The following is a 19,096-nucleotide window of genomic DNA, read 5'->3' on the forward strand; positions in this document are numbered from 1 at the left end:
TGGTTTCATTATCTGTCCGTTCGCCGCCATTCATGAGTCAAAGTTCTTGTGTTAATCTGTTAAGTGAATAATATTTTGTAGTTTCTATTCATTCTTCTAGTTCTTCTGAACACACACACACACACACACACACACACACACACACACACGCACACATATTCATATACAGTCTGTTTGGAGGGTGCTTTTGTTTTGTTTTTGACAACGGAAGTAAAGTTCAATCAAAATTTGAGCGATTAATCAAAGAATTCCACATTGAGGAACGTTGTCCAGGTGCCTCTCAAGCTTGTCCTAGGATTGCCTGACGTAGCAACAACAAATGAGCACAGGCAAACCCGATTCCACGCAGTGATTTGTGCTAAGTAGGAACAGTTAGAAAAACTGAATAAGTTATTCATGTCCTTTATGCAAAATATTAAACTCATCGGAAAGACAGCCTCATTCCCATAGGCCAACTGAGGACTTCGAGGGAACGCTCTGCTCGGGGGGGGGGGGGGGGGGGGGCATTTTCACGAAGCGTTTTGTCCGATATTTTTTGGTCGAATTTGCTCTCAGCTAATTAGATGCAAGGATTTCAGTAGCTTATAACAGTTAGTAAGAAGAAAAAAAAAACATCTGACAAAACCCTGAAAAGAAGGCGAGGACGGTTGGGGTGGGTTCGTAACACACCCGAACAATCACATCGCCCGAATCGATGTACGACAAGCGACGACCGACAACCCATCGCGGCAGGCCGACAGATGGCGCATTGCGATATAATGTAGGCACTTTAACTTCGGCATGTGTCTCACATTGAAAAGTGAGATAGAGACATTGATAAGTCAATTCATTTAAATTCAATTCAGTTCAGTTCAATTCAGTTCAATGTATTGTTTCTCATAATAATTTCTCAAAACAAGAAAAATGGTTGTAAAAATGTGAATGCTACGAATGTATGTAAACACAAATTTGAATAGTTGAGCAATAATTATGTAATGATTAATTCAATATTCATTATGTAGTACCAAAGTGGGCAAGAGAAACATGACGGACCCTACATGAAAGCGAACTTGTAAAGCTGTGGGACCCCAAAAATAAAAGATAATCACCGACAAAATAAATCAGTGAGTGATACACAAAATTGCTTATCAGGAATATGAATAAACGAATTAATTCATAATTCTATGAGTATGTCTAAACGCACTTGAGTTAGGCCTATTGCGCATACACGCGGATAATACTAGTACACGTGTACTCTGAATGATAACATTAACGATTGTTTGCAGATAAGGGATGCGTACTACAACATCTAAAAAGCGATCGGATTTTTTATTCCTTTAAATAGAACACACGTGTAATAACAGAATCTCGGGGTAACCTGGTTTGTATGATCTTCTGCTCTTCTGATTACCCTTGGCTATGTAATTAATGTTAAAAATGTTCTCTCCTCTATTTCTCAACAATTTGACGTTGTTTTTCCCTGCACCGGCACTTCGCATAAGGAGGAAATCCACAAAAAAAATAAACTCCAAAAGGAGAGAGAGAGAGAGAGAGAGAGAGAGAGAGGAAAAAATACCTACAGAGCATCCCGAAAATGACAACAATCGAATAACAAATAAGAAAGATAAGACGTCTTAAAATGTCACTTTTTTTCAGAAAAAAATATATTGACCAGTCCTTATGAATATTCAAATGAGCGAGTGGATAACGTCATGCCTTCACAATTTTTAATGTATGTTAAATATATGAAATTCAGAAAAATTGTTATTTTTAGCTAATACAGGTAAAAACATATTCCTATACCAAAATATATCAGAGTTAACATCTATTTTTGTTTCATATTTTGGCTTGTTTTAAAGCAAGTTCTATATTCATACAGCTGATATATACTATATATATATATATATATATATATTCATTTCTGTATATTATAAAATGAATAAAAAATGTGAGAGCGTGACATCACAACTTGCTGATTGAAAAATTTATATAATTGGTCAAGATATGTTTTACAACAAGAGACCCGCGGGTCTAGCGCTCACCTGAGTATCGCAAGTTCACCTTTTACGCAGTCACTAATCTAAATTATTCACAGCTCTACCAAAATTTGACGAGGCATTCTCAAGTGGAAGATGAAAATGTACAATAAGGGCCCAATTTTTTCAAGATTCCTTAATTTGGGGGAATTGGGGCCCCCTGGGGCCCTCTGGGTGGGGCATGGTGCCCAGTTTGATAAATTGAGATCCTGACCACCTAGGGATGCTACCTGCCAAGTTTGACAAAAATCCATCATGAGGTTTTCAGGAAGAAGATGAAAATGTACAATTCAGGCCCCCATTTGGACCCTTCCAACCACCCCCCCCCCCTACCCCCAAGAGGGGCACCCCTGGATCTCCTATGAACAAACTTGAAACTACAGTCATTAATGTACTCACTCATAGTATTATCTCAGCTCTATAACTTCTGATTCTAGAGAAGATTCTTAAAGATTCCTTCATTTGGGGGGTTTGGGCCCCCTGGGGGCCCCCTGGGTGGGGCATGGTGCCCATTTTAACAAATTGAGATCCTAACCCCCTAGGGATGCTACCTGCCAAGTTTGGTGAAAATGGGTCATGGGGTTCTCAAGAAGAAGATAAAAATGTACAATTTAGGCCCCATTAGGACCCCTCCTCACCCCCCCCCCCCCCCCCTGGGTCCCAAGGGGGGCACCCCTGATTCTGCCATGAACAAACTTGAAACTACAGTCATCAATGTGCTAACTCATAGTATTAACCTAGCTCTATCACTTCTGGTTCTAGAGAAGAAGATTTTTGCGGATTCCTTAATTTTGGGGGGTTTGGGCCCCCTGGGGGCCCCCTGGGTGGGTCATGGTGCCCATTTTAACAAATGGAGTTCCTAACCCCCTAGGGATGCTACCTGCCAAGTTTGGTGAAAATGGGTCATGGAGTTCTCAAGAAGAAGATGAAAATGTACAATTTAGGCCCCATTAGAACCCTTCCCCACCCCCCTCCCCTGGGTCCCAAGGGGGGCACCCCTGATTCTGCCATGAACAAACTTGAAACTACAGTCATCAATGTACTAACTCATAGTATTAACTTAGCTCTATCACTTCTGGTTCTAGAGAAGAAGATTTTTACAGATTCCTTAATTTTGGGGGGTTTGGGCCCCCCTGGGGGCCCCCTGGGTGGGGCATGGTGCCCATTTTAACAAATTGAGTTCCTAACCCCCTAGGGATGCTACCTGCCAAGTTTGATGAAAATGGGTCATGGAGTTCTCAAGAAGAAGATGAAAATGTACAATTTAGGCCCCATTAGAACCCTTCCCCACCCCCCTCCCCTGGGTCCCAAGGGGGGCACCCCTGATTCTGCCATGAACAAACTTGAAACTACAGTCATCAATGTACTAACTCATAGTATTAACTTAGCTCTATCACTTCTGGTTCTAGAGAAGAAGATTTTTACAGATTCCTTAATTTTGGGGGGTTTGGGCCCCCCCTGGGGGCCCCCTGGGTGGGGCATGGTGCCCATTTTAACAAATTGAGATCCTAACCCCCTAGGGATGCTACCTGCCAAGTTTGGTGAAAATGGGTCATGGGGTTCTCAAGAAGAAGATAAAAATGTACAATTTAGGCCCCATTAGGACCCCTCCTCACCCCCCCCCCCCCCCGGGTCCCAAGGGGGGCACCCCTGATTCTGCCATGAACAAACTTGAAACTACAGTCATCAATGTGCTAACTCATAGTATTAACCTAGCTCTATCACTTCTGGTTCTAGAGAAGAAGATTTTTGCGGATTCCTTAATTTTGGGGGGTTTGGGCCCCCTGGGGGCCCCCTGGGTGGGTCATGGTGCCCATTTTAACAAATGGAGTTCCTAACCCCCTAGGGATGCTACCTGCCAAGTTTGGTGAAAATGGGTCATGGAGTTCTCAAGAAGAAGATGAAAATGTACAATTTAGGCCCCATTAGAACCCTTCCCCACCCCCCTCCCCTGGGTCCCAAGGGGGGCACCCCTGATTCTGCCATGAACAAACTTGAAACTACAGTCATCAATGTACTAACTCATAGTATTAACTTAGCTCTATCACTTCTGGTTCTAGAGAAGAAGATTTTTACAGATTCCTTAATTTTGGGGGGTTTGGGCCCCCTGGGGGCCCCCTGGGTGGGGCATGGTGCCCATTTTAACAAATTGAGATCCTAACCCCCTAGGGATGCTACCTGCCAAGTTTGGTGAAAATGGGTCATGGGGTTCTCAAGAAGAAGATAAAAATGTACAATTTAGGCCCCATTAGGACCCCTCCTCACCCCCCCCCCCCCTGGGTCCCAAGGGGGGCACCCCTGATTCTGCCATGAACAAACTTGAAACTACAGTCATCAATGTGCTAACTCATAGTATTAACCTAGCTCTATCACTTCTGGTTCTAGAGAAGAAGATTTTTGCGGATTCCTTAATTTTGGGGGGTTTGGGCCCCCTGGGGGCCCCCTGGGTGGGTCATGGTGCCCATTTTAACAAATGGAGTTCCTAACCCCCTAGGGATGCTACCTGCCAAGTTTGGTGAAAATGGGTCATGGGGTTCTCAAGAAGAAGATAAAAATGTACAATTTAGGCCCCATTAGGACCCCTCCTCACCCCTCCCCCCCCTGGGTCCCAAGGGGGGCACCCCTGATTCTGCCATGAACAAACTTGAAACTACAGTCATCAATGTACTAACTCATAGTATTAACTTAGCTCTATCACTTCTGGTTCTAGAGAAGAAGATTTTTACAGATTCCTTAATTTTGGGGGGTTTGGGCCCCCCTGGGGGCCCCCTGGGTGGGGCATGGTGCCCATTTTAACAAATTGAGTTCCTAACCCCCTAGGGATGCTACCTGCCAAGTTTGATGAAAATCGGTCATGGGGTTTTCAAGAAGAAGATGAAAATGTAAAAAGTTTACGCACGACGCACGACGGACGACGCACGACGGACGACGGACGACGGACGACGGACGACGCACGACGGACGCCGGACGAAGGGCGATCGCAATAGCTCACTTGAGCCTTTGGCTCAGGTGAGCTAAAAATAAAGTGAAATTTCAGAATGTCATAACTCCTTATTTTTTATCTGATTTTGATCATTTTTGCACTGATCTTTATAGGGGACTTTTTTTCTCTTTCCTATGAACTGATGAAATTTTAGAGTGGGTTTCTTCTTTATAAAAACGTGAAATAATCCACTCGACGAGTCTTGCTACTCTCCGTTTATCTCACCCTTAGTCTAGCAGCCAGAAAGGGTCCCCGTGCACCCCCCCTAAAACAAAATTCTACGATATGTTCGAAGATCGTCAGAACCTGTATTTTCCGAATTCGGTTGTCGCCAGCGGAAAAAAAGGTTGCGCGCGCGTCTTATTTGCATATTTCTAAGATGGCCGCCGCCCGTTGCTAGGAGACGGATTATTTTTGAATAACTTTAGTTAGGAATAACAAATTACCATAAAAATGGTATCATTTTGAAGAGAATTAAATTTCCTACAAGCTGATACCCCATTTGATGGGATAAATAGTTGCTGTCATGAAATATTAAGGAAGGAATTATGTTTTTTAGCATTTTTCTAAAAAGATAGGGAATTTGGTTATAATGTTCTTTTCCATACATCTAATATGCATTTACAAATAACATTTGAAATTTCCTAAAATTATCCCCCAGTCATAGCTATTATCATGTGAAAACGGCTTTCCAATACACCAATTCCTTTAAAAGTTACACGACATTAAAGGGGATAAGGTTCAATAGGTTTTACAGCAATATTATTTTAAGGGTTATAATGTCTCCGCGCGCAATTGCGTAGGTTCTGTATCTGGGGTTTGTTGTAGATCACTGCTATCTATTGATCAAATCTCATCGAAATCGGCGAAGAAAGAAAGAAAAATTACACTTTCTATTCCTTATATGAAATAAAAATGTTTTTTTTTCTATTCTGTGTTACCAAACTCAATCCATTCAGCTTTCCATATGAACAGTTTCTTGTCTTTTTGGATTCCCTCCAAAATCACAACTTATCTGATATTAAAAAGTTAAAGAAAAAAATTTGACGTGACAGTTTCCTCTTATTGGAAGATTAAAGTGAAAAAAAAGAAGAATCTTATGCTAAAAGCCCTAAGAAATAAAGAACTTGTTAAATGGCCTTTCAGAGTTTAAAATGAAACATGGCTATCTTATTTTTTCATAACAAAATGAAGGGAAGTATCTGTGTAGTTCATGTCGGCCCATACTGGGTTACTATTCTTCAGAAATGGTCCCCGTGCACCCCCCCCCCCCCCCCCAAAAAAAAAAAAAAAAAATCTACGATGTGTTCGAAGATCGTCAGAACCTGTATTTTGCGAATCTGCTTGACGCCAGCGGAAAAAGGGTTGCGCGTGCGTCTAATTTGCATACTTCTAAGATGGCCGCCGCCCGTTGCTAGGATACGGATTATTTTTGAATAACTTTAGTTAAGAATATCAAATTACCATAAAAATGGTATCATATTAAAGAGAATTAGATTTCCTACAAGTTGATACCCCGTTTTATGTAATAAATAGTTGTTGTTATGAAATACTAAGGAAGGATTTTTTTTTTTTTACATTTTTCCCAAGAAATACAGATTTCAGTAATGTTTTTTCCATACATTTAATTTCTGTTTACAAATAACATCGGAATTTTCCTTAAGTTAAACCCCATAAATAAGCATTATTATGTGAAAGCGGCTATTCAATACACCAATTCCTTTAAAAGTTACACGACATTAAAGGGAAAAGGTTCAATACGGTTATACAGAAATTTAAGGGTAATGTCGACGGCCGCACTTGCGTAACGCGTGTAATACTATAATAATCATTGCAAGTATGAGACCCTATCACTTCTTACATCCAAATTATTGATTAAATATCATTAAATCTTGTGGAATATGAAAGCAAATTAAATTTTTTATTCGCTATCACCTTTGATCTACTCAGCTTCACTTTTAGTTTACGTCTTTTTTCATCAAATAGAATAAAGGCCTTACGAGAGGTGTAATTTCATGACGGCCGAAACGGGCTTACCTGGATAGGGGTTTCCAACATATCGATATTAATCAAACTTCTCTTCATCAACTCTCATTCTTCTGATCATCTTCACACACATACTCACACCTCCAATATCACACACAGGCATTCATGCAGGGGAAATGAGCTCAGGCGTGAATTTCGTGAATTTATTCAATACGCCATTAATGCATTCATGGAACATCAAACTCGAATGCTTTATTTAGATGTCGAAATAAGAGTTACATGTATACCGCACAAGCGAAATATTTCTCACCATGCTCTAGCAGGAAATCAATTTATTTTTTTAAGATAAGATCGCACATACGTGTTCTCATTCTTTGGTGGTTCGCCTGATGGTTTTTAAACATATTGCTCACACGTTTATTATTGCCAAGAAACTAATAGATAGATTACAAATACCAAGGAATGGCATTGATAAAAACGAATAGTTGCAAGTCAAATCCAGTCGCTTTCAAATTCTGTTTTTTTTTTATAAAAAATGATTTCATGCACTTAACTTTATCACATGGGTTGATCTAAATGCAATACAACGTAAACTTGGTTGTTAAATCCGTTAGGAGTGACTAATAATCAATATTATACAAAAAATGAGAGAGAGAGAGAAAAAAATGTTATGGTTAAGTAGACCATGGATCTATAAAACATGAGGGAAATGTCTGAGGGAACATTAACCATGCATGCGTGTATGTATGTATGTGTGCATGTATATACTATAACTATGTATATATAATATATCTATATCTATATATAAATATATAAATATATATATATATACAAATAGATATATATATATATATATATATATATATATATATATATCACGTTTATATTTATGCAGGTTTGTATACTTTTGTGTTGTGTGTGTTTGTGTTCAAGGATGTTTGTGTATGACTAATGTGTTAAACATTAGACATATTCAGAGTGTAAATGTTTAACCACAACGAATACAATATTTTCATGTTTTCCACAGAAATTAGACATCTATTATAATTAGATAAATTTGCTAAAATGATTTGAAGTGTATCTGCTATAGGCGCATCTGACGTGCAATCCACTTTATAGAGCGCATGTAAGTTCCGCTGGAATAACAACTCATGCATGAGTTAAATACACCATCCAATGTTTTCAGATATCCATGCCCTACTCGTCCGCCGGTCCTTTTTAGATAGAGTAACTATAAATGTGCATGATCGATACCCAAAAGATTATTGACATTGCACGTTAAACACTTTCACTAGGTTGCCATTGTCGCGAGTCTCGATATGCTAATACATGTATACTATCTACCACAAATCGATTCTTAGTCTACGAGTGACCGTGGTGATCTTATCATGGCTTATCACATCTTGAGGTCTATGGTGGCAATCGTGTTGATCGTAGAAGAATTATTGGACTGTTCGAAAAATTACTACGATCAACACAATGTCTTTGACTGACGTAAAGATTTGATTATCTGATGATCAGCACGATTAGTCCGCGAGTAAGACCACGATTTCGGGCGAATCGAGAAAGTGGACCCAGCTTAGTGAATGCCACGAGAGTGGTAACGTACCATAAGGATAATCAACACGACAGTTTCAATACCGTACATATCAATATTTACATATCTTCCAAGATTACTTCACCTATGTAATCTAGATTCTTTTGTATGCCTCCGCCAAGAAGTGGTGCCGGAGGCATTATGTTTTCGGGTTGTCCGTCCTTCCGTCCGTCCTTCTCTCCGTCCGTAATGAATTTTGTGGACAGCGTAACAAAAAAAAAAACCCTGAAATTTGGCATGTATGTGTATTGGGGGTGAAATTCTGCCTATCAACTTTTGGGTGCACATGCTCAAGGTCAAAAGTCAAAAGGTCGAGGTCAAATGCTTAAAATTTCACTATTTCCCTCATATCTCTGCAATGCCTAAAGATATTTTCTTGAAACTTAGTGTATACAGGTATTACCCAATTAAAATTCACTGGTAAAAGTTTGGGGTCATAAGGTTAAGGTCAAATGTGAAAAGGTCAAGTGAAAATGTTAAAATTTTACTTTTTTTCTCTGTATCTTGGATATTGTTCAAGGTATCTTCATGTCAGGTCAGGATGATCTGCTACTGGTACCCTGTAGCCCAGTACAACCTGTTTCAGGGTCGGATTGTCGGCGACTAAACCGGCAAACCCACCAGTCTCCAACTGGAGAATGGTGAGGAGGGTGGCTGGACACCCTGGTGGAACTAAAAACAAGATCTATCTTAAGGGCATCGACTCTGGAGAGTCAACGATGGCCATCCAGCAATGCAGAAGGATCCGGCCACCCACTGCATTTTCTTGGCCACGATAGTTCTTATGAGAGTTCGTAAACATTGTGGAAAACCGGCATCTGATGGTGGGACCCGCAGGCCAGATGATGCGTCAATGGCTACTGGGGAAGAGGAGCGTGTTGCACCGACTAGGCACAGCTGTAAGGACGCAGAATATACTGCCGATAATCCTGTGCATGAAAGGAGCAGCACAAACCTGAGAAAACCTAGAATTATAGGGACATGGAATGTTCAAGGAATGAATGCTGACAAGATGGAGATCATCATAACCCGAATGGGAGAACAAAATATCAGTGTGCTTGGTATTTCAGAGACTTGGTGGCTCAACCAAGGTCGTTTCACTACCGAAGATGGCTACACAGTTGTGTATTCAGGCAAAGACGGCGGAAAGAGGGAACACGGAGTAGGCTTCATCCTGGACAAAAACTCGGCTAAGTCTTTCTTGGGTTTCAACCCAATAAGCAAAAGAATTATTACTCTCAGACTGGAAGGTCACCCATTTAACATCTCCGTCATCCAGGTCTATGCGCCAACATCTACTGCATCTGATGAAGCCATGGAAGACTTATGATCAGCTCCAAGATACTCTTGACAAGATTCCGAACAAAGATGTTCTTGTGATAATGGGAGACTGGAATGCAAAAATTGGCAAATCAGTGACCAAGTCTAAGATCGTCGGAAAATATGGATTGGGAGAAAGAAATGAACGTGGAGATAGTTTGGAAGATTTCTGCCAAGCTAATGACCTGATTGTTGGAAACACTTTCTTCCAGCAGCACCCCCGAAGACTATGGACATGGAAGAGCCCCGGGGACAATGTAAGAAACCGGATTGACTATATTCTCGTTAAAGAAGATGGCGCTCTTCACTGCTCAGTTTTCGGACAAGACCAGGTGCAGACTGTGGGAGTGACCACCAGCTTCTGGTTGCACAGCTGAAACTAAAGCTCAAAGTAAAGAAGAAAGAGACACCACCATTAAGGTTTGATGTAGACAACATACCGGAACAGTACACTGTTAGTGTGAGCAATAGATTTCAGGCACTTCTTCAGATTGACGATGAAGAGCTGTCTCCCAATGAACTGTGGGAAGGAATGAAAGAAGCAGTGTTAAGCACAGTTAAGGAGATCATCCCAAAGAAGAAGAAGAAGAAGAAGCAACCATGGTTATCCAGAACAACATTAGAACTGACTTGCTGACAAGAGACAGGATGCGAGGAAGAGAGGGGATATGGCTGAGTGGCGAAGACAACACAAAGAAGTGTCAAAAGCAGTTAGAGCTGATCAACGTGCCTTCGTTGAGAGAAAATGTGAGGAGATAGAAAGAGCAGGGAGTGATTCTAAGAGGGTGTATGCTCTGGTCAAAGAAAATGACTCAAAAACCATCAGCAAGGTCAGATGTCATCAATGACAGAAATGGTACCACCTTAACAGAGAGCACAGACATAAAGAACAGATGGGCCTAGTACTGCAAGGAGCTCTACGAGCAGAAGACCCAGGCAGACTCTGCCAACAGCAACCTAGGGGAACAAGAGTTAGAACCACCCCCGTTATTGGAGGAAGTGCGCCAAGCAATGAGAGAAATTAGGAACGGGAAATCACCAGGCTGGGATGATATCCCAGGCGAGTTATGGAGAGCCTCTGGTGAGGAAGGCATAAACATCACGTGGAAACTATGTGACAGAATCTGGAGGAATGTAGAATGGCCCGAGGACTGGGGAAGAGCGGTCTTTATCCCGATACCTAAAAAAGGAAATGTAAAGGAGTGCTCAAACCATCGCACCATTAGTTTGATAAGCCATGCCAGCAAAATACTACTCAAGATCATCATCAACAGAATGAAACGGCAGATGGAAAATGAGATATCTGAAGAGCAGGCTGGTTTTAGAGCAGGAAGAGGCACGAGAGACCATATCATCAACATCAGAAACATCATTGAGAATTGCCGAGGACACTCTGTACCACTCTACCTGTGCTTTATAGATTACAGCAAAGCCTTTGATTGTGTCTGTCATGCAAAATTATGGAACACTATGAGAGAAATGGGTTTTCCTAGCCATATAGTGAAGCTCATTAGCAAGCTATATAAAGATCAAGAGTCTACAGTACGAACAAGCAGAGGTGACACAGAATGGTTCAAGATTGGTAGAGGTGTCAGACAGGGATGCATACTATCGCCCCAGCTTTTCAACATCTATGCTGAACGGATTATGAGAGATGCCCTGGGAGATTTCCTTGGTGGAGTGACAATAGATGGCCAACGGGATACAAATCTCAGGTATGCGGATGACACCACCCTGGTTTGTAACAACAGAAGAGAATTGATGGATCTACTCAGAGCAGTAAAAATAGCAAGTGAAGAGAGGGGGCTAATGCTGCATACTAGAAAGACTAAGATCATGGTTGTAGATGGAGAACGGAGTTTTGCAGATGGTGTCTTTTCTCTAGATGGTGATGCCATTGAAGAGGTGGAAAGCTTCGAATTCCTGGGTTCCATCATAAACACCAAAGGGGACTGCTCACAGGAGATTAAACGAAGACTAGCAATGGCCCGGAATGTGGTACAAAGTATGACAAAGCTCTGGAAAAGTAAACTCCCTTCCTCCCTCAAGGTCCGGCTACTAAGATCTACAGCCTTTGCCGTGGCATCATATGGCTCAGAATCCTGGACAATGAAGTCAGCAGACAAGAAGAGACTGGATTCGTTTGAGATGTGGTGCTATCGTAGGATACTGAGGATACCATGGAAAGAAAGAAGAACAAATACATGGGTGCTAGAGGAGCTTGGAGTGGAAAAGAAACTACGGGCTGATATTGTGGCCAGAAAATTGACATATTTTGGCCATGCTACCAGACATCACTGCCTGCAGAAAACAATCATCCAGGGAATGGTTGAGGGAAAACGTAAAAGAGGAAGACCCGCAGCAAGCTGGCTTGATGACATCAAACAGGTGACTGGAGCAAGCATTACAGAGGCTACCAGAGCTGCCGCTGACCGCAGACAATGGCGTTCTCTCATCCGAACCACACCTGCATATTTGTATGCTACGTGACTAGAGAGAGAGATCTTCATGGAACATAGTATATATTATGCATGTACTGACTGGAAGTGATTATCTAGGGAATTTGGGGTTCATGGGGTCAAAGGTCAAGGGCAACACTTCAAAATTTTACTATTTCCCTCATATTTATGCAATGCCAGCAGGACTTAAACTTGGTGTATGCATGTATAACCCAAAATAGAGATTCTCTGGCAATTTCTTTTTTTTTGCCAAAAAGGTCAAAGATCAAGGATCAAGAGAAAGTGCTGAACTTGCTTCTTCCTCCATGTCTCGGAAGTGGCTCATGGTATCTTGAAACTTAGTACATATTTATGCATGTTCTGCCTGACAGTGATTCTCTTATGAATTTTAGGGTCAAAGGCCAGATGAAAATGGTAACAATTTTCTACTCAATACAAAAATTGCACTTTTTCTCCATACCTTGAAAATTACTTAATGCATAAACTTATGAAAGGGCCAAAGTCAAGTTAATGTCCTAAAATTCCCAAATACATGCTCTCCTATTCATCCAATTAGACCTAGGTCAAGGAAGGTGACCATTTTGAATTTTGAATGGAAACAATGTCATTATCGTTTTCAAATTCCCAGTAACAGGGCATTTAATCTTGTTGCTTTCGCGTGGCCTTTCTTTCTATGATATACAAGAAGTAAATTTGTTATTGCTTTCAGCAATAACAAATTGGGGCCCGTTTATCTATATCATGACGAACCTCCGGAATAACGAACCTTTGGGGGAAAAAATGAACCTTCGGAATAATAAACTATAACTACTATTGTTATATTGTACAAGCTTTAACGCCGACATCTATTAACCTACTATATTACTACTTTCACTCTTTGAAAGGAAACACGCCAACAACCAACGACACAACAGGAATGGAAACAATGGCATTATCGTTTTCAAATTCCCAGTAACAGGGCATTCAATCTTGTTGCTTTCGCGTGGCCTTTCTTTCTATAATATACAAGAAGTAAATTTGTTATTGCTTTCAGCAATAACTAATTTGGGCCCGTTTATCTATATCATGACGAATCTCCGGAATAATGAACCTTTGGGGGAAAAAATGAACCTTCGGAATAATAAACTGTGACCAATATTGTTATATTGTACAAGCTTTAACGCCGACATCTATTAACCTACTACTATTTTCACTCTTTGAAAGGAAACACGCCAACAACCAACGACACAACAGGAATGGAAACAATGTCATTATTGTTTTCAAATTCCCAGTAACAGAGCATTAATCTTGTTACTTTCGCGTGGCCATTCTTTCTATAATATACAATAAGTAAATTTGTTATTGCTTTCAGCCGGCAGCATAGCTTTCGATGGTTTGTGATATCATTAGAATTAAAACATTGAGCTCTCCATAGCTGACAATTGTAAAGTAGTAGCCCGCCAAAGTTGGATTACCTTTTTTTGATACGCACTGTATAACCTGAAAAAAAAACCACAGATTTATTGGGTTTTTATCAATTGTAAATTATAGCCACTCAAATAATGATGTATTGTTTGAGTTAGTCTTCGCACACCACTTAATTACCAACTGCTAATAGTAGTCGTAATCTTCGTTGTAATATTAAACTAGAAATGTCGCTATGACGACTGGTATGCCTCCGCCATAATGCATGATTCTCCTAATAGGTCTATAGTACATGTGGACAATGTGTGATTACATTTTCACAAAATTGGCAAAATATTATAATGGCATGTTTGTCACAAATGTGTTGAATGGTCACCTTCCCTGACCTAGGTTTAATTGGATGAATAGGAGAGCATGTATTTCACTTGATCTTTGACCTTTGACCTATCGTAGATTTTTTTTTTGGGGGGGGGGGGTGCACGGGGACCATTTCTGAAGAATTTATAATGTAACCCAGTATGGGCCGACATGAACTACACAGATACTTCCCTTCATTTTGTTATAAAAAAATAAGATAGCCATGTTTCATTTTAAAGTCTGAAAGGCCATTTAACAAGTTCTTTATTTCTTAGCGCTTTTAGCATAAGATTCTTCTTTTTTTTCACTTTAATCTTACAATAAGAGGAAACTGTCACGTATTTTTTTTTCTTTAACTTTTTAATATCAGATAAGTTGTGATTAATTTCACGTTCTTGGAGGGAATCCAAAAAGACAAGAAACTGTTCATATGGGAAGCTGAATGGATTGAGTTTGGTAACACAGAATAGAAAAAAAAAACATTTTTATTTCATATAAGGAATAGAAAGTGTAATTTTTCTTTCTTTCTTCGCCGATTTCGATGAGATTTGATCAATAGATAGCAGTGATCTACAACAAACCCCACATACAGAACCTACGCAATTGCGCGCGGAGACATTGTAACCCTTCAATATTGCTGTAAAACCTATTGAACCATATCCCCTTTAATGTCGTGTAACTTTTAAAGGAATTGATGTATTGGAAAGCCGTTTTCACATGATAATAGCTATGTTTTGGGGATAATAATAGGAAAATTCAAATGTTATTTGTAAATGCACATTAAATGTATGGAAAAGAACATTATAACCAAATTCCCTATCTTTTTAGAAAAATGCTAAAAAACATAATTCCTTCTTTAATATTTCATGACAACATCTATCTATCCCATCAAATGGGGTATCAGCTTGTAGGAAATTTAATTCTCTTCAAAATGATACCATTTTTATGGTAATTTGTTATTCCTAACTAAAGTTATTCAAAAATAACCCGTCTCCTAGCAACGGGCGGCGCCCATCTTAGAAATATGCAAATTAGACGCTCGCGCAACCTTTTTTTCCGCTGGCGACAACCGGATTCGGAAAATACAGGTTCTGACGATCTCCGAACATATCGTAGAATTTTGTTTTAAGGGGGGTGCACGGGGACCCTTTCTGGCTGCTAGACTACCTGCCACGCACGGCGATTACCCGTTATCAGTTTCACTTAGTACAACGTCAATACAACTTCCTCACTCTATTTCTCGTTTGTATTTACCCCATCTCAATCTGGATTTCACCTTATTTGGTCATGCGCTAGATAAGATCATCGCAATCTGTGCAATCTGATAAAGGATTCACATGCAGTACTACTCCTGCACATTATGATAATAATATACCCAGCAGCGTCTGTGCGTAAAGTCAGATTAATGTGCGCTATTCCTGAACGCAAGAGTTATTTATATTTCATATCATACTTGGCTAAAAAATGTGAAGTAAATGTGGGAGATTTCCTGAGCCGGATCCTCCGTCGAATATTCTCCTCAGTGTCGCCGTTATGGGGAGTTACAGTTGATCCTTTTTTATCATTATTATTTGGGTTGGGTTTTTTGTTGTTGTTGTTGCTGTTGTTAGTGTTTTTGTTATCCTGAGTTTCAAATGCTGTATCTTGGCAAGATAGTGTAGTATGTAGAAAGATGGATCACTTTCTTAGCGGTTCAAAAGGTTGCGGCTAAGAAGTGATCCTTTGACACAAATACTCAGTAGGCCAAGTGATATTTTATCCATTAATCCCCAAAATCCCGTAAACCAAAGTTCTCTGATTCGATGCTTGTTTTGTTTTGTTTTGTTTTGTTTTTTGACAGAATTTATAACTTGTATACTACTGTATATTATGTTTTGAATCAAAATCGATATCCTTGTGATTGGTTGAAAGAGCTTTACTTGATTACCGGTATAATGTATTTTCGACTACATTTCAGAATGTTGACCTGGTTGACACTCCATGGTATACCACATTTGTATTTGGAAAATGACGTCACGTTTTATCCCATTTTTCAAGTAGTACACTATTATGCGAAATTATGTCACAAGGCAATTGTGACATCACAAAGCATTTCTGACATCACCCGCTGTTTCCTACGGTCACAGTAGGGTCCTTCCACAACATCGCATCTTCCATATGACTTAATCGCCTCCTTTTCCCTTCTTTGCTTCAACTTTTTAAAAAATCCAAAGTCCAAAACAAATATTCTTTGCCTAACGGTGCTTTCAGAAGTACCATTTTGGAATCACTCTGCCCATACAGTGCAGTTTTAACAAGGAACTCTCAAGGCAAAGCATATTTGGATACTATTCATTTTCATTAAAGGTAGAGTAGAATGTATAAAAATCACACTTCATTGATTCGATGATTATAATTGTTTCGCTTGCAAAATTTTCAGACGGCTCTCAGTTGCTATAACTCAACTATTATTGTATTGACAACACACTTTAGAATATAAAAGTCATGTTTCTCTTTGATATGTAATCAGCAATCGATTTTAATTCATCCTTGATTTTGCGCAGATTTGATGAGTTTAATGACCACTTTCATCTAAAGTCCTTCTCCAATATAAAATGTAAAGAAATTCAGAGCTGCCAATTTAATGATCACAAGGCAAAAATTTCTGCAATGAAATTCTCATTGGGACTCGTGATCTTAGTGAGTTATTAATACCTTTGGAAGAGTCGGCACAACCGATGAAAGAAATGGGGGCATAAACTGCCTGAACAAGGATACACAGCCTGTAGGACACTGGCTTAAACAAGGAAATACACATTTTATTCCACATCAATTCGGATACAAATCTATTTGGTATTCTTGCCAATGTAACTGTATATCACTTGTGCACTCTAAAAAATAAAATGATAAATCAACATTTTAAATGTTGTCACTCCCCCAACCTTTTGTAAAATGTTAAATTCAACACTCAAAACATTCATTTACTATTTGAAATGGAAAATCTAACATTTTGAGTGTTAAATCTCACATTTACAAAAGGTTTGAGAAGTGACAGCATTCAAAATGTTGATTTATGCCTTACCATTTCTTTTTTTTTTTTTAGTGTAATAGAAGGCATAATTATATGTTCACATCACAAAATTTGCCTGGGTATACGTCATATGGGCATGGTTACAGTAACAACTTAGGAAGCACAGGCGTACATCATAAAGATACTCATTAGTGGGTCACTACAGTGGAAACTCGGTATAATGAGATCCTTGGGACCAAGACAATTTGTTCTTTATATCAGATATTTTATCATATCAGTAGTCAATAAACAATACAAAACAACGGACATAAATTCATTGAGACCGGAGAAATTAGTTCGTTATATCAGGTATTTTGTTGTATCAGATCTCTTTACATTAACTTTCCACTGTATGTCACATTTACATGAGACATATAACAGTACAGTGCACTCCCGTTATAACGAACATGGTTATAACAAAATTCCGGTTACAACGAAGTAAAAATTCAGGCGATAACATTATCCATTCTATGTATTTTTATAGTCTATTTATTCGGTTATAGTGAAATTTTGATATAACGAAAGAAAACTGCTGGTCCCGAGGACTTCGTCATAACAGGAGTCCACTGTATTGTCTTCCTTGGCTGCTACAATGCTAGAAAGGAGTGCTGTCTGTCATGAGCGCCTTGCTCGGCGCACTTACAGAGCAATTGCGCAGGGCATACTGGGAGTAAGCACACTAGTACCTACTGGTATATAACCTCTTTGGGCAACAAGTCAGCAAATATCATTGGATGTATCCATGCACTCATATGACAGTGTAGTGCATAATTAAATAATTTCATTTGTGTTAAACTTATGTGCTTACAATAGTCCCTTTGCTGTCATGAAGCCTTCACTGGCACAGTGATACCTACAGCACTCAACAGGAGAGTAAATTTCTACGCCATCTCCCACTTTTGCTGTGAAATGCAAATATGGCCAACACATTTGACATTTAATGTCCTTTGCATTAATCACACAGGATTAAACACACTGGAAGATACCTAATATAAAATGGAAATGTTAAATACAAGAAATAATCTTTTCAACATTTATGACAATGAACATAATACTGTAATTGACCAATGCCTCTTCTACAACTTTTTTTTTTTCTTTTCAGGCCTGAGAATCAGTGTATAATCAGTGTATGATAATCAGTGTTCATCATAATAAAATCCTTTTCTGGACCTGAGTAGTGTCATCCTGGGGAACATCTGCATGGAGAGCTGTCTGTATACATGTAGCCAAATTATTATCTCCAATCATGTGGATTCACTTCTGTGAGCTATATTAGACTGCAGAGTATCCAGAGCTCGACGCTAAGTTTTTTTCTCTGGCGGTCCTAAAATGAAATGTACTGGCCCGGAAGTAAAGGAAATAAAAGTAAAGGAAGCATAACAATTCACTAGTTGCCCGATCAGGCCATCAAATGATGGCCCTTTTGGAAATTTAGTGGCCCGACATCAATTTCAGTGGCCTTTGGTCAGCAGACCCACTAATTAACCCATTGAGGACAAGTCCTGAGTATACTCGGGCAGGAGTCTATGGGAAATGTGTGTTGTAGTCAAATCAGCCTGTCCTCAACGAGTTAATGTCAAGCCCTGGGATGTATCTCTCTTACTCTTGCCAAAAGAAGTAGGCATTGTAACCAGCAGCATTTCTACAGGTAGACTGCAGTTTGCATACAGCCATCGCTGCTAGGTTGGACAAATCTCCAAATAGGCAGTCAGTCTGCACTTCTTCTGAGGAAAAGGAAGATAGGATGAAGAAAAAAAAAAGAAGAGGAAGAAACAAGCAAGGAAATGCTCACAATATCTAAGGAATCCTTTTCTGATCGAGTATACACACATATGAATGTATCAAACATAAAATACATACATTTTTTGTCTGTTTCCAATGCTGAATCAAAACCCACAATTATACAGACTGCAACTCCTTTCCTCC

Source organism: Diadema antillarum, unplaced genomic scaffold (genome assembly GCF_040938485.1).
Source record: "Diadema antillarum isolate AM-2024a unplaced genomic scaffold, OU_Dant_1.0 seq00000382_RagTag, whole genome shotgun sequence".
NCBI lineage: Eukaryota > Metazoa > Echinodermata > Echinoidea > Diadematoida > Diadematidae > Diadema > Diadema antillarum.